This window comes from Scardinius erythrophthalmus (assembly GCF_964197995.2).
Source record: "Scardinius erythrophthalmus genome assembly, chromosome: 4".
Lineage (NCBI taxonomy): Eukaryota > Metazoa > Chordata > Actinopteri > Cypriniformes > Leuciscidae > Scardinius > Scardinius erythrophthalmus.
Window position 1 is genome coordinate 2,785,811 of NC_138224.1, and position 17,474 is coordinate 2,803,284.

Sequence of the window (17,474 nt, forward strand, 5' to 3'; positions counted from 1 at the left end):
CGTCTGTGTTTGCCTCAAAGGCTTCTATTTACAACCTGTTTTTGAGGCGTTGAGAAATGTAGCCAATCACAAACCTTTCTGAACTCAATGACCAATCAAAGGTTTCACTCACCGCTCAAAACGCAGCTAAAACAAACAAAGTGTAGACATTATGAGAATCATTGTGTAGTTGGCTTCATTCATTATAACAGAGCTTTGTGAGATCGCGATAAACTAAAATGAATGACAGGTTTTTAGTGATTATAAAGGGAGCGCTCTTTGCACACTTTCTGTCATGCCAAATCACACAGATGCTAAACAGTGGTTTGTGAACATAGACACTTTATCAGGATGTCTAGGTTGTGCTGTGACGTAACTTGAAACTATTTCATGTAATTCTATTTAAATGTGTTTTTTAAAGGGAAAGCACATCTTCTTAGCCTTACCCTGGAGCTGATTCACCCTCCGTCTATGTATGTATGGGACTTTAAAAGTTACCAACAAAAAATAAATAACTATATGATTTATAGCAGTATTTACTGTATGTGGCACCAAAACAATGACTCATTTCGACAGTCCGACGAAAATATTCCTGCTGTGCTTTTCAGATATAATGCAATTTGAGAAATATTATACAAAGTACAATGCAAAAAAGCAATTTTTGCACGTTTACTTGTTGAGGAAAAATAGGCCTATAGGCTCCTCATTACTGGAAAGCTATACAGTATTAAAAAACAGCTTGTGGCATGTCTAATTTTAGTAAGCTACTCCCAAACTGGGTTCCACTAGCTCTTTTAGCTTAACTTCTAGATGATATTAAGTCGAAAATTTTTCACCTGTTGCTAATCACATACGCAAGTCACCCATTCATTCACCATAACCATCCTCCATCTCTCATTAGCAGCCGGCAGCACCTCAAACAACCTCCTGACCCGTCTGGAAGCAAACTCTAATTAAAACTAGTAGACTCGAGTCTTTCAGAGCCGTCCGAGCTCTAATTACAGGCCAAATACGAGGCTTCTCTCGTCTGATGGGAAAGGAGTGTGTGTTGATTAAACTCGCTGCATTTCTGTGCTGCCATAAAAAAATGCTGTTTCTTTTTTTTTTTGTGAGCCAAAACTTTAAGTTCACATCACCCTGCTTTCCTCAACAAAATCCCAATAGGATTTTCCATTGGCTTTGGATTGTTGCATAAAATAAGCTCGGTGAGGTGACCAACAAAAGCTGAAGAGGTTTTCCCTTGCATACAGTAAAACCGATCCCTGTTCACACAGATCTGCAAAAACCCGTCTAAAAACGCTGTACTATTCTTACCAGGCAAGTAGTTAGTGATGTCACTTTGTAAAGACACTATCGGCCCTATTTTAACGATCAGAAACGCAAGTATCAAGCGTGAAACTCAAGTAACTTTGTGGGCGGTTCTCTATGACTCTTGCGCCCGACGCAAATCTAAAATGTGTTGGTCTGAAGTCGCTTCATTACTCATAGGTGTGGTTTGGGCGTAACGTGAAATAAACCAATCAGAGCAACATCTCATATTCCCTTTAAGAGCCGGTGTGCTTGTTCCATGGCGGATTGCTATTATAACGGCGGATTTGCCAGGAGCGGTTCACAGCCGAAGAGACCGACGTTCTCGTCAGGGCCGTAAAACACAGAGAAGTGACATTGGGGATGGAGAAACACGCACAAATTAGCTTCGGTTAAACAGGCGTATGATAATTTGGGTAAATGTGTAAGCTAGATTTATGCCTATTTTTTCACATCTTCATGGACACCATAATGATTTCCCTCGTGTGGTAATATTTTTCCTTGTAATTATGTATGATTTGCAAAAATGAAAACTGCTGCTTCTGTGTAGATGAGAGAATCAAAGTGTATGCGCGTTGTGCACACGCTACATTATGGCCAAGCATGCGCCCTTAAAATAGCATCTGAATATCATGCGCAACGCGCCACTGACTTTAGACGAGGTTTCTCCTGGTCAGTGGCGGAATTGTTTTCTGAAACTGCAAAATAGCACCAGGGAACGTTTGCGCTGGAACACGCCTCCTCTTTTCCCTGAACCGCCCCGGGAGCGCAAGTTCATTCTCTAATATACCGACGTGCGTCTGTGAAGAGAAAAGTCTGCTGTGCGTCGGGTGCAAACTAGGAATGATACATGCGTCTATGTACAAAGTCAATTGCGCTGGGTGCAAGATAGGGCCCTACATGCATATACACAAGCACAAGATGTCACCGTTTTCACGAATTCACGTTTTTAAAGGCAACACGGCGACGATAACTGTATCGATTTGAAAAACTTGCACTTTCCACTTGCAGCTATTCAAAAGTTTGTGTTTCCACACCCCAAAAATGCTGTTGTCTATTAAATGAGTGGCCAAAACACACAAAAAGTTTCCCGTTTTTTTTTTATCGTATTGTGAAAATGGTGTCGTGCCAACGACCCCTTAGTAATCATGTCTGAAAACAGTGTTTCCAACAACTAGGGAATACACAGCCCTGTTTATATATAGGGCTACACAGCCATCTAGTGGTTACACCATGGTATTACAGGTGATAAATGGTGCATAATTTAATGGTAAATATTTAGTACCGTAAAAATCATAAAAAATTTAATATAGCACATTAATTTTTTTATATACACAGATATATATTGTCTTGGTAAAAAAAGCTAGTATTTCCCATGAGCCCCACTGACTGGTCCCACCTGTGCAATCCCACTTTCTCTGCTGCAACTCCATTTTATTCTCTCTTTCTGATTTTTTTTTTTTTCACTCATTCTCTCCGCTACTTCAGGATTGTGTGTGTGCTCAAGAGGAGCTGAACGGTATCAGTGCACCGGCTGGCCTTGGGGAATGTGGGAATTAAAGTCGAGGGGTGACGCAAGTGGTCAAGTGAATGGAGATTATGTGCCTCCATCAAACTGCAAATAAAACACACTCACACACTTCTTCCTCCTCCTCCTGTGACAAACTCTCATCTCGTCCCTGTGCATGAATAATTCACTCAGATACTCCAAAAGGAAGAGCTATTAAAATTACATGGGGACGGGAGAAGCAGATGAAATATTCGTACCTTTCCTTTCTTCTCGCTGTCCTGTAGCTCAGAGCTCACGATTAAAGCAGTCCGTTTGAGTTTTCTTCACCCCCTTCTACACATTAGTAAATGACAAGATATCCAGCAGCAGTAAATATCATCTGTGCGAGAACTTTGCATATCGGAAAATGTTCTCATTAGCATATGTTTGAGTGAGAGCCTGTTAAAAAAGCAGGTCAAATATCCCCAAAGCTCTGAAGGAAAATCGAAGGCCTCGTCCAATAGTGTTTAGTCTCAGTGGTGAAGCATGGTTTGCTAATCAGAGGCAGGTGACATGTTCATTCTAGAGATCATTTGATTGGTTAAAAGTTTGGCAAATGGACACACATAGACTTAAAGCAACTAAACTCCAGTTTTAACGTCATGGGATGTTTAAGCATCTTTCATTTTACCTCATTAGAGTTGAAGGTAACTCTGTACCTGAAAAAAAAAAAAGGCATTTTTTTGTTTGTTTTAATCATTTAACATCAAAATGTTACTGATTAACATTCAAGAAATTATACTCATTTCATGAAGTATAAAGAAAATAAAATCATCAAATATGTAAAATCGTGCATTTTCTTGTGCAAAATGCCTGATATTTTAATTTCAAATAATGAAGGTATAATTAGATTTTGTTGAATGTAATAGCAATAAATGTGATCTTGATAATAACTTTGCTTATTAAACAAATTAAATAAAAATATATATATTTTGCATTACACATTAAAGAGTTACAATTGTGACTAAGTTTATTTTTAACTAAAACTAAAATTGTTTTTATCAACTGAAATAAAGCTGAATTCAAATGAATAATTTATTTAAAATAAAAATTAAATGAAAAACTTAAAGTTACTCCTAAATGAAAATTAGAAATGTTGCTTTGAAGAAGAAAAAAGTAAGCTAAAAAGAAATATTAAAATAAGCACATAACAAAACAAATAAAACTTAAAATGCAAAATGAAAATATAAAAGTTAATTCAAAATATTCATAAATATTATAATTGCATATAAATATTAGCCGACTAAAACAACTCCTATAGGTTCAGCATCCTGGGATAACAATCATGGGGAAACAGATGGCATCATTTCCTGATAATAAACCATAAACAATTCAAATGCAAAATCACATTGATGAAATCAACACGCAAATCTGTAAAATCAAGAGGACGCTTCTCGATTGACGAGCTAAACTCAGGCTTGCGACACAGAGAAAGCTGTAGAACTGAAGTGCATTGATGTCTATAGATCTGTGATGCACATTGGCACTGCCGGTGAACATTTCATGCTTTAATTAGACACCGAAGGACTCCTGAGGGACTCCAGCTCTCAATCTACTACGGCAAATCAACTAGTCACACATCTCTCTCTCTCTCTCTCTGTGCTAATGTTTTTTTCTGTGTCTTTTATCAATAATGTCACCAGCCTAATAAAGTGTGCGAGGCTTTCCCGTGAGGCAGGGAGGAGTTCATGCTATATCGGTGACGGACACCTCCTCCCATGCTGATCAGAGGGACCGAGAGAGCCGAATGCACTGTCAGGTCACATAAACGCCTGTCGCTGTCACATATCGCCCCGAATGACGCTGACAGAGAGACGGAGGAGGAACGAGAACGAGACATTATCATTCAGGTGAGGCGAGAGGAGGCTGTAGCACTGAAGTGATGACATATCTTTACAGGCCACACCGGAAGTGATCATCAGCGAGTGGATCTCTGAGCTGAGTGAGTGCGTGGAGGCGAGGCTCATTTGCATATTCATAGAACCGCGAATACTAAACGAGGCAAGGGTCTCGAGTTACATTCAAGCTATTTTAACACCAGTATAAAAAACTTGACATTTGAAATGTTCTGAGAACATTTCCATAACTTGATTCCAGTTAACTTAAAAAATAAAAATAAACTGACAAGAGGATATTACTGATGTATTGAATAAAACGTGGTGAAAATATCATAAAGTCCCCCCGTAGTCAATCATTTTATCCCTTAAAACTCTTCTTTGATCACCGAAATTACATATTTAAACGTTTTTTTTCCTTAATGCCTTAAAATATCTTGAATGTAACTCGACACCCTTGCCTCATTTAGTATTCGAAGTTCTATGAATATGCAAATGAGCCCCGCCTCCACTCACTCGCTCAGCTCAGAGAGCCACTCGTTGATCACACGTTGATCTGATTGGTTACAAGGTTTGTGACGTCAGAAACACCAGCGATTTCAAAGCGTGTTTTTGAGACTCTTTGGTTCACTGCAGTTTTAAGGAGAAAATACTCAGAAATGGTGTCGACTTATGAATTTGCACATGGTTTGTCTTAAAGCGTATTAAAAACACCACATAGACACATAAACAACATTAAAAGCTGGATTTTCTCCACAGGGGGACCTTAAGCTAGTGTTAAACACAGACCTCATTTCAGGCATTTAACCAAAAACCCATTCTCATTTCTGGGTTAAGATTTCAGCCCAAATCTTTAACCACTTGGCCACACAATTCAATGTGAGTGCTGATGTAAATCACTTGGAAACCCCACATCAGCAAGAAAAGCAATTAAAAATTTACAGGGGAGAAGTTCTAAGCCTGCTAAAGGATGTGCACGGATTTCAATCCCACTCGCCGTGAAGTCTGGCCTGACCCATAAAGCAAAAATGAGAGCACAATTCAGGGGCCTCCATCTACAAATCGCCACTCTGTCAATGCAAGAGGTGTTGTTTACCAGCAGTCTCTGAAGAAGCTTCCTCAGTCATTTTCAGCCAGGCACCAGATTTCACACTCATCTGCTTCGTCCCAATGGGCTTTACTGTGGGCAGCTAAGACGCTACGCTAGCAGTCAAAACACACTCCAAAGTGCTCTGGATTCACTGCTCCAAATGGACGTCCAAGTACAAACAATGCCGAGCGCTTCAACTGCGTGTGCGTGCATTTTGTTCTAATATCTATTGCTCATTTGCATGTTTAAAGGAATAGTAATATTTTGGAGGTTTGTAAGGCTCTATTCTGTAAAGCTGCTTTGGAAATAGATGTGTTGTAAAAACCATGTCATTCTTTTGAATCAGTCAGAATCAGTATTTTGAGATTATCACTGTAAAAAAAAAAAAAAAATCCTGTTAAATTTATGTATTTAAATGTATGTTTTATTATTGAATGGCATATTGGTGCATGTACACATAAAAAAAAAAAAAGATTTTTGTCTTGTTTTTCAGTAAAATATCTAAACATTCTTACAATAAGAAACATTTACTTGAGAAGCAAAATGACGTGTTTACTTAAAAACAACAACAAATATCTTCCAACGGGGTCAGAAAAATAAAACTTTTTTTTTAATGACCACATTGGCAGAAATATAAGTATAAACTCACTTAATTTTGTCCAACTAAAACATTCATGAACAATACATAAAAGTTTTGTTGTGCTAACATTTTAAGAATATTATTAAAAACCATAAAACTTGTAACGAACCTTCTATTAAGCTTACTGGAAGAACGTTTGTTGATGAGAGAACCTTGCCAGAACGTACCCTGTTAGCTGGATGCCAGCTTGAAAAAGTATGAGCTGTCATGAAATGCACCTTGATTATTTAATTTCATAGACAAAAACCACATATTGACAACCTTTGAGTGTCGTGACCTTTGCTAGGAAGGAAATTTAAAGACTGGGCCTGAACTTAACCCCTATAAACCTGTGTGATTCTCTCTCTCTCTATGTGTGTGTGTGTGTGTTTCTGTCTAATGAGCTCGCTGTCTGTTTTGTGCTCTGAGTCCATTATCACACTCTTAATTCTCCTCATGGAGGAAATCAGCGGTTGGAATAGTTAAGTGGCACCCATGGCCTCTCGCCCACACGTCCTCGCTCTCATCCTTACAAGGTTTCCACCTCCACCAAAGCATCTGAGAGCCGGCGCTCTTCAACCTGAACCTGTGTGCCGCGGGCAGCGTCTGAGAACGAGGCCCCTGAGGGCCGACGAGTACATGAACATCTGAGACTGCGGTTATGACATTAAAGAGGTCCTTCACCGCTGGCAAAATCCGCTTTCAGTAAAACTTGGCTGCCTATGCAGTAGAAAGGTGAAAAAACCTGCTACCTGACTAGAGAAAACAGAGAAAAGGGGCTGATGTTTTTCCTCTTGCCAAATAGGTAGGAAAACTTCAACACCCATAATGCACTGGGCTTGTTGCCATCCAAAGCCACTCCCACTAGTCTGAGTCAAAAACCACCTTGCTTTAGTAGGCAAGGCAAGTTTATTTATATAGCACACTTCATTAACAAAGGTAATTCAAAGTGCTGCACATAAAAGGAAACAAATACATAGGAATAAAAATGAACTGCATAAGAAATACAAATAACAAAAGGATGGAAGAGTCAGAGTTTCACAGCTGTTTGTTTTACTTTGTTTTCTTGGCGCCTAAATAATCTTTTGGACGTCTCCGTTAGATCTGATTTTTCATCTCAAATCGTCCAGGAAGAGCTCTAGGACTGACCCTCCAGTAGGAAATACTTCTTGGAAAACTTTTATTTTGTTAGATTTGTATTGTTCACGGGTGCAAGGATTCAAAGAGTAAGTGTTTAGCGGGAGTGAGGTATGTTCAGTTTCCAGTGTAGGATCCAGTGTGTTGTCGGCAGTGACTAAAGGCTCCGACGTATATCATAAATACGGAGCGAACGCCTCAACGCAAATGATTAAAAAGTCATCATTTGTAGTCAACATTTCAGACGTCAGTTCCGCTCGAAAGCAAAACAAACTCGCGTAACGGTAAGGAAGCTGTCGACATAGTGTTCAGTTTTTACTATAAAGCAGGGTAGACAAAGTACGATACAATTTTCAGTGATAAACCTAAACTAACAACAGCTGTTTAATTAATAACCGTAATGTCCGAGGGAGGGGGTACACACATATGGAAGTGCAATCTGTAGTCTCACGAAAGCCCTGGAGCTGGCAAATGTTTTGCTGACAAATAAACGTGAATTTCTCAGTCCAGGTGACATGGAGAACGAGTAAGCATTGTTCATTTACATATACTGACACATTGTAAACAAAGCAGGTCAAAAAACAGCGAAGTTACACTTTAAATTCTGCACAATAACAGTTGCTTTTATAGTTTATTGATGTACATATTTCTGAATAGAGAGAAAATAATCAAATGCTATTTGTAAAGTACACTGGATTATTTAAAAATAGACATTAGCTTATGAACATTTTCTCATTTAATTTGCAGGAAAACCACTATAGCATGTCATAAAACACAGGCTTTCAGCCGTGCACAGATGGTTCCAGCCAAGAAGATGCAATTTAATAGATTTAGGAAGGTGCAAAGGTTTATTGGCCTCATGCGTCGATGCCAATGATTTTCAGTGCGCAAGCAATCCCATCTGCTGAAATTAACTTAAGAGGGCTGGTTCAATAACAGAAGAAGAAAAAAAACTTTATGAAAATGCCAACTTCATTACACAATCCATTATAGCGCAGTGCCAGGTGTGTGATTTATGCCGTGGTGCATTTCTGGGTCTAAATAAGCCACTGATTCTGACCTTTCCACAAAAACACGCACAAATTAACAATAACGCTCTTGCTGACTCAACCCAACATAATGTGCATCTGTTGCTTAATTACGTTTTAATCTAAATGTTGTCTTTCTGGAGTAATGAAGCACAAAATCGTTTCATAATTCACGGGCTGTGCGACACATTAGTCTTTCTCTTTAACTTCAAACTGAGATGCAGAGCGAATTTATAAAAAAAAAAACATTTACACTCGCCAATTTAGCTCTCAGCGTGAATGCGACGTGATTTTACCTTTGTTCCCTTTTACATCAAGGCAAAACCTCAAGTAAAAGCCACTGTGGCTGAATGGACAGGGCTACATGTTGCTACTGGATAAACAAGTAATCTCAATGCCTGTGGCTTGTAATTGAATCAGGCTTTCAGAAGTACAAAGGTTGGTGTGTTTCAACACAATTCTGATGGACGCTCTATTGATCAGCCGTATTTTTGCACATCGCCGTCAAAAAACCACCCGGACCCCTTTTGCTCACTGCTAAAATCAAAAGTCATGTGTTTGTCTGTCATGATGCATCTGCTATTTGCAAAGACTGTGCAATAATGTTAGTATGTGAATGTGCATAACTATTACTCATTAGGCTATAGAAAACGTTTAAAAGTTGGCAAGTAAAGCAAACCAACAAAAAAGTTTTTCCTTCTTTGCCTTAAAGGGGAGGTTGATTATGATGTCACTTTTTTAACTTTAGTTAGTGTGTAATGTTGCTGTTTGAGCGTAAACAACATCTGCAAAGTTACGACGCTTAAAGTTAAAAGAAGCTCCGCCCCCTGTGCCGGGAGCAGCAGCTCATTTGCATTTAAAGGGACAGAAACAAAAACGGTGCGTTTTTGCTCACCCTCAAAAAGTGACAACTTTAACATGCTATATAATGATATCTGTGGGGTATTTTGAGCTAAAACTTCACACACTCATTTTCAACTTCATTTTACATCTTGTGAAAAGGGCATTATACCACCCCTTTAAAATCCACAAAAAGCTTTAAAAGGATGTTGTTTACATCAAATTACATGTAAAATCCTGTTACAACACAAATCCTGTTCTCAACAGCTTTTTACATACATATAAAAGAATGCTACACTCAGAACAAAATCATTATTATTCAAGTCTATCTTGAAAAGCGTTTCTGGGGAAAAGTTCACTCTGAATGCACAATGAATGCTGAGTGTTGGGGCCTGAACTCATGAATATGCATGCCAATTGTTTGGCAATGAATGTAATATTACTACAGTAAATATTGTTAAATAAATAAGAACAGGCAGCAGTGAAACCACGTCGCACTCACAAGGTTCATCAAAGCCATAACAAGCGTCTTAATTAACAACTAAACCCACCGTCCCACCAGCACCGATGGCAGGGGAGTGAAGTGATCCGTCCCAAAAAGTATTTCTTGTTGATAAGGCAATCCTAAAATGCAGTGCAAAAGGCAGTAAAATTATGATAATTACGGTAAGAAAAATTGTTTTAAATAAAAAGTTTTGTTTAAAATTTTTATAATTTTACATTTACATAATTTTTGTCCATGTACATATCTATTAATGTAGCATTTAAAAACATTTTGCTAACATTACCATTAAGTAGTGAAAATGTTGTTTCTGAATGTTCTCTGAAGGAAACATTCCATTTTATCATTCTGCGAACATAATGGAACGTTACATTTGAATGTTCTCTGAACATCGTCGTAACATTTAAAAAACGTTCCATGAACAAAAAAACATTCCATGAACAATGCATGAAAAAAATTTTGGTGCTAAGGTTTTGAGAATATTATTAAAGACCAGAAAACAGAACAAGCGTTAAATTAACGTTACTGGAAGATTTTTTGTTCATAACTTGAGAGAACGTTCCCTGTTAGCTGGGAGGCAGCACGGCAGCTCACTACATCTTCCACTGCATATATTACACAACAGCATTATGCATGCAAGAGCCTCTTTCACTCTGCCAAACACGACTGGAGGCACTTCATAGCTCTCAGAAACCTCCTGAGGTAAGACCACACCTGCAGGGTGGCCCTGATAAATCACCTCCCCGATGAAATGCATCTGAATTGCACCTGCAGTGCGCTGGGACCGTCGGAGGAATGGAAATCAGGGGGACTAACAGCTTGAGGCCACCCTCTCGCTGGGCATCCTAATGCTGTGGCGATTACCTAAACAGGAGATCTGACGGGGAACTCCATATGTCCCATTCAGAATCACTATGCGCTGGATCAACGCCGGTTCACTGTAATGCAGGCACTTTCAGTGGTGGAGAATCTCTCATACTAGCAAGTGTTTTCAGTGTCTAAACTTAACACCAGTGTATTTCAAATGTGCTATTTAAAGTCTCATGAACCCCCACCTCAGCACGAGTCAGTTTTCACCATCATTTTGAAAAGTAGCCTCTTTAATTCAGCTCAACTATTTCATCCACTTACTAATGAGGAAAAGCACAAAATCTCCATCTACAACAATGCACATGTACGCAAAGTAATGAGCCATTTTTATTTGAACTCGTTTCAAAAATACACAAACACGCTTTCAAATTTTTAGTAAGTTTGAGACTTCCACAACATCGATCTTTAGATAATTGGTCTGGTCGTTTGTGCTGCCAAGTGTCAGACTGCATCTATAGACTCAGATGATCCACAGACCATAACTCAAGCAAATATACATTTGCAGCCAGTGCTTCTTAAAAACTGATGCACTGCTGATGTATAGGAATACTAGCACTCACCAATGTCGCATTTGTAACTATCTAATAATAACAGCGTTTTGTAGTAGGCCTTTAAATGGCCATGACCTGTTCGCAAAAGAACATGCATTCCTGTTGAGACAAAACACATACGCAGCCAAATGCAATATTACATGCACGACACCCAAGACAACGTCTCTTCTAATCCTGTTTAAAGTGATTGCTTCCTGATATCAAAGTCTGGCAGCTGACATGGTGTTACAGAAAAAGATCTGCGCTTGCAATATGGGACATGCGTCATTTAGTGCGGATGGGTCGTTCGGCACAGCATGTCTACATCAGTCAGTCAAATCATGGTCAGCTAATGAGTGTGGAATAAACAGCAGTTTCATTAACATTGTGTCGTTATTTGGCACAGGACGGCCGTGAGTTGTTCCTATGACAACTACAATGAGCAGTCGGCCAGAAGTGTTATTTAGTCTGCTTATTAAACATGACCGTGTTAAAATCTATTGTTGTCAAGAGGCCACTTGAAGCTCAGTCTACAGACACGTATACACCTCTTTACGGGAGATCATTTATGCAATCCATTCCAACTCCTAGAGGCGTTGTTATTCTAGGAAAAGACTGCATTGTAAGAGGTTGTCACTGCTGAACTTTAGCTGTTTACATTCATAAATAATGACAGCGAAAGAGCCCCCTGGTTCACTTAGTTTCCACCGACAGGCATAGCAAAATACCGGAGTTTATTTCACTGTCGCATTTGGCCAGAAACATCATCTTTCTGCTGTACATTTAGACTACAATAGAGTTTGGGCGGTATCATTCTCCGGAATCATCCTGCCTTGAGATTCTTCCAGGCCACTCTCTGTCACATCATATTACAAACAACTGTAGTTTGAGTTATGTGAGGTCACCCGTGCTTATGAAGGCCTTGTCTGCTTCATAGAACAACTAAAAAAAAGTATTAGAAGTAAGCAGGCAGAAACTTATCCAAAGAGTGTGCATACAAGAGAGGATACAACGGCCATGGATTGCCTCTTGTGCCATTTTTACCAACAGCCTTCTGGCTCCCAATCTGGATTGTTAACCACTACGCTATAATATAACCACCATTCACAACTACTACAGACTCTGGCCTCATTCCCAGGAACCTCAAACAGCCTCGTAATGTTGGCAAACGTGACGTAGACACATACGTCCCGACATTAGGGCCTGGTCTCGATTGTATTTTCCAATGCCCAACTCTGATTGTTAACAACTACACTACATTAACAACACACTACGCCCAATTCCAGGCCCTAGAAAGGCCAAGTTAGACCTCTTATGTGAACCTGCTAACAGCCTCATAATGATGGCAAATATGAGACACATCTGCCATGATGACCCCAACTATTTTGTTTAACTTAGAAAAAATGGGCTAGTCTCAATTATAGGATTTCACTAACGCTATCTCATGACCGATTCGTATGTATTTTACGAGGTGGCTAATTCGTACAAATTCGTACGACCTCACTTGGACGAATTCGTGCAGTTTGTCTAAACCAAGGGTAACTAGATGCTATCTCATGACCGATTCGTATGTATTTTTACGAGGTGGCTAAGTAATTCGTACAAATTCGTACAACCTCACTGTCTAAACCCAAGGTTTAGGGGTGGGGTCAGGGTTTGGTCATTCGTATTAATTCATACGATTTGGGCAACTCATAGAATACGTACTGTACGATTGAGCAAAAAAAAAGAGTGAGGTCATACGAAATAGCCACCTCGTAAAATAAGTACGAATTGAGATGGGGTTTGTTTTTACCTATTCCCTTTCAACGCCTCGCCCAGATTGTTAACCACTACGTTACACTACGATGAATATTCACAACAGCTACAGACTCTGTCCCATTCCCAGGCCCAAGACAGGACCTCTTATGTGACCCTGCTTACCTCAAACATCATACTTTTGGCAAACATGATGGAGACACGTCTGCCGTGATGACCCCAATGATTTGATCAAACTTGGCAAATACTGGCTTGTCTAAATTGTAGGTTTCGACCTACACCTTTTAACCACTACACTGTACTATAACCATCATTCACAAAAGTTACAGACTACACCCCACTCCCAGGCCCCAGAAAGGCAAGGTTAGACCTCTTATATGACCCTGCTTACCTTAAACACCTTCATAATGTTGGCAAAGTATCTGTCAAACTTGGCAAACATGTTCTTATCTTGAAAGGTTTAAGTCGACTCCCAGACCAGATTATTTCTCATTACACTATACTATACTATGACTACAGTTCATAAAAGCTGCAGGATACTACCCACTCCCACACCTCAGAAAGGCACGGTTAGATCCTTGGGAATTATGTCTTGATTTATCTGTCATCGACAACTACTACAGTTTGCTTCCCTCTCCCAATCCACATGAGAACAAGGTGATCTTAACTCACCTTAAAGAGCCTCAAGATGTTGGCGACCATGATGGAGACCGAGCTGGCGGCTGCACCAATGACTCCGACGATTTTGTCGGGCTTGGCAAATATGGGCTGGTCTCCATTAGCACAGCGTACATCCGAGCCGTCGCGCTCAATGAGAGCTTGTACAAAGGTGAGCGACTGCTCCAGGGCGTAGGTGTCCCGTGAACAGGTGTCCAGGATTCGGGCGCCCAGAGTCACGTTGGGTAGCAGCTCTGGGTCTTTGTTGATAAGGTCGATGGCAAACAGCATTGCCTCCAGTCTGTGAATACCCTTCTCCTTCTTTAACTCTCCGCAGGGAATGCCACGCTCACCCCGGGAGTGAACCGGGAACAGGCCACCCAGGATGATGTCCCCATCCAGGCGGATAGAGTGGGCGTATTCAATGGGTGGCGTCTCCAACTTTTGGAGAGAGACTGGTAACCAGTAGCAGAGGAAGAAGAGGAGCTGGTACTGAGTCCGAATTAAGCGTACAAGATCCATATCCACAGGGATGTTGGGGTCAGTGTGAGAAAGTGTAGGGTTTAATTTCCAGGTAACGGGATTGAGGACTAACGGGGAAGCAGGTGGACAGGAACATCCATTCCCATTTCAGAGCTGAAGTCGAGCATCTTGATCATTTAGGCCACGGAAACGTCTCACGGGGGCACGGACACCTGGTGTGCATGTCATGTGAAAGACGTCAGTGCCTCCGAAACTCTCACATCTTCAGAAGCATCTAAATAAAAGTAAACATTGTGTGAGAGGCTGCACAAAGAGAAATCAAACATGAATCAGACACGAGCAACAAAGCAAACTCACGGACATCTTGACAGAAAGGAAATTACAACACAGTCATTTGGAGCTCAGTGTGGTCTTTCATTTCTGCCTCATTGAATAAACAACAAAATCAAAGCCTCTTCCCTCACATTTGCATAGGCAACCAAAGACATTTCGCAGCGAGAGGAAATGTGTCTATTTGCGGACAATAGAGCTGTCAGATTGATTTTTACACCTCAGCTTGTGGATTAAATAGTAATCAAGGTGAGTTATGACAGATAGATCTTCACAACAGTTTTTTGGCAGGATGCACATATTTAGACATTTGGGGAAATGGAGATATTCAGCAATTATTTTGATTTTTTTTTATGTTTAATTATATCATAAACTAAAACACATTTTTTCTTTAAATAATTTTAAATAATAATAATAATATCAGTACAGTCACCAATATATTGTGTGTTCTTAAAAAATTGGGGTGATTTAAAACAGAAAGCATATATATATATATATATATATATATATATATATATGTATAGTCAAACCAAAATTCAGACTCAAAATTTATTCAGACACCTTGCTATCCTAAGAAAATATAAAAAATTCTATATGGTTTATAATAATAATTTTTGGTTTGACTGTATATATTCATCACACTAGGCTCCAAAACCAAGAAAGTTCATTTACACTTTTGTTGGCACACACCAGGCACCTAAAACATTTCAGAGAGTCGAGACAGAGAGAGCCTCTCCTGAAACACCTCCACATCTCCACTAGAATGGAGAGCCATCGTTTGATTACGCGCAGTTACGCACAGCCTCGCGCTTCCGAGAGAGAGAGAGAGAGAGAGAGAGAGAGAGAGAGAGAGAGAGAGAGAGAGAGAGAGAGAGAGAGAGAGAGACACACACACACACGCTGCGCAATCTGCCGCCTCCGTGCGCCACGAGCATCACTCCACAAGTCCACTGCACACTTCTCAATGAGACTGTGCTCTCCTGGTGAGCCACTAATGCCACTGAAATCCCACACACTAACCCAGACACTGTGGAAAGATCACCTCATTATTCCAGGATCTCACTGTGAACTTTAGATTACCTTCAAGACAACATTCGAGATGTTCTGTTTTAGAACAATGACTATCTGTTCTAATTGCTTCTCTTCTTCTGACGCTGTATTCTCTTCTATTCTATGTTCTGTTCTGTTCTATCCTATATGCTCTGTTGTTCTTCTCCAGTCATCTTTGGGGAAGACCAGTGCGCATTCGTTTAAAAACGCATTTGCATATACGACGGTCTGTGCATAATTGGATTTGTTTCAGCCTAATATTCTTCTAGTTTGCACGAATTAATCTCTATATGGGAGCTCAGGTCTTCCCTCTCTTCTGTCGTTTTCTCCAGACACAGATGGAGTTATTACCCTGGCAGTCGCAGTGTGTCCCATTTCTCTTTTTAATTTACACGAATCAGTATGTGTCAAGCAGAACCATCCTCTGCTGGAGATGCCATTATATTTCCACCAGGAGAACCAGTCTCGTGGGAATCCAGAGCTCTCTCAACTGTAGTTGAAAAAAATACAATCGCGTGCAATTGAGAGTTTTGAGTCTGTTAATGCAGAAAAACTCACATTAAAATTCACATTAAGCACGCACATTTCTGATTCATTTCTGAAATTATGTGTATGAATCAGCATGCATGCGTGTGCATTTCGCACATTCCTTCGATGCAATGCAATGATTCACACACTGTCTAATCAACACAGCCTCTGCATTCTCCTTCATTTCAATATATACATCCAATGTCTCAATAAAAGCGCAACTATTGCGTCTAAAACAAGAAAGTGCTGTGAAGTGACCATTGTCATCTTAAAAACAAATGAGCTGAACAGAAACAACTGCAACATTCCTGTAGGTCTCAGTAACACAATAAAACACAAGTTATCTGTTTGATCACTGACAGTTTTCGCGCTCAAAAGATTCCAAACATTCCAAACAAAAGAACGAGCAGGTCATATTTTCTCCTAGATTATTATACTTGCAGTATGATAGCAGTATTTTAAAACATACTAAGATGGAAGTGCGGTAGATGTGAGATCTTACCTTCTTTCTGCCCTCAGATGTTGGTTTGTGGTGCTGAAATGAACAGCGCATCACCAAAATCCTCCCAGTGAATGTGCCCCTCTCTCTCTCTCTCTCTCTCTCTCTCTCTCTCTCTCTCATCACATGCAGTCTTCAATGAAGCATGCTCTCATTTCAGAAGGAAAATGCACAGGATGGTTTCCTCGGAACGATTAAGGAAACACCCACTCTTGTGCACACACACACAAAAAAAAAATGTATGCAGAAGTGCAGAAATAGTTGAAGAATAAATGCAGGAATGTGAAGAAGGATTCTAACGTTATTTGGGATTTCGCGATGCAGATTTGACTTGAAATAAATATGATTTCTACAGAAACTGCATTATCACGCATTTCAGTTTTTAGTGTCAATATTATGATGTCTGGTGTCATCTAACGCATTACTTTGGGATGTACTCTAAATTACCCTAGTTCAATGTATTGATTTAATGAGTGTGAATGCAAACAAGTAGCCTAGTTTCAGACTCTCTATAGGCTATAGGCTATTTATTTATTCAGTCGTTATTTTGATCACAGCTACAACTAACCAAAGCCACATCTGAATAAATTTAACTTGCATTCCCAAACAGAAAAAAAAAAAAAAAAAAAATGTAAAAATGTTGGGAATGTCAGCTTTGGTTGCTTTCAACAGCTGGTTTATAAACAGTGCACTATTGCCCTCTAGTGGTCTCAAACACACTTGCTCACTCATGATTCCTAAACTACTACCTCAAATATTCACTACTGCACTCTTTGGGATTTAAAATAATCTTTTAGCCTTTCTATAATCAATAATACATTTATATACATATATAGAATGAGAGTGAAGTGTTAGGCTAATTTTAATTAAAAAAAGAATCCC

At 39.6% G+C, this 17,474-nt stretch overlaps 1 protein-coding gene across 1 annotated transcript in view; it reads right to left on the reverse strand.

The window, feature by feature from the left end:
- The window catches only part of grm8a (glutamate receptor, metabotropic 8a), a 198,297-nt gene extending 194,973 nt beyond the window's left edge, over window positions 1–3,324 (reverse strand). The window contains exon 1 of the mRNA XM_081363145.1: window positions 3,055–3,324. The gene's annotated coding sequence lies outside the window, so the exon portion shown is untranslated. The remainder of the gene's footprint in view (window positions 1–3,054) is intronic.
- Between the last annotated feature and the right edge of the window lie 14,150 nt (window positions 3,325–17,474).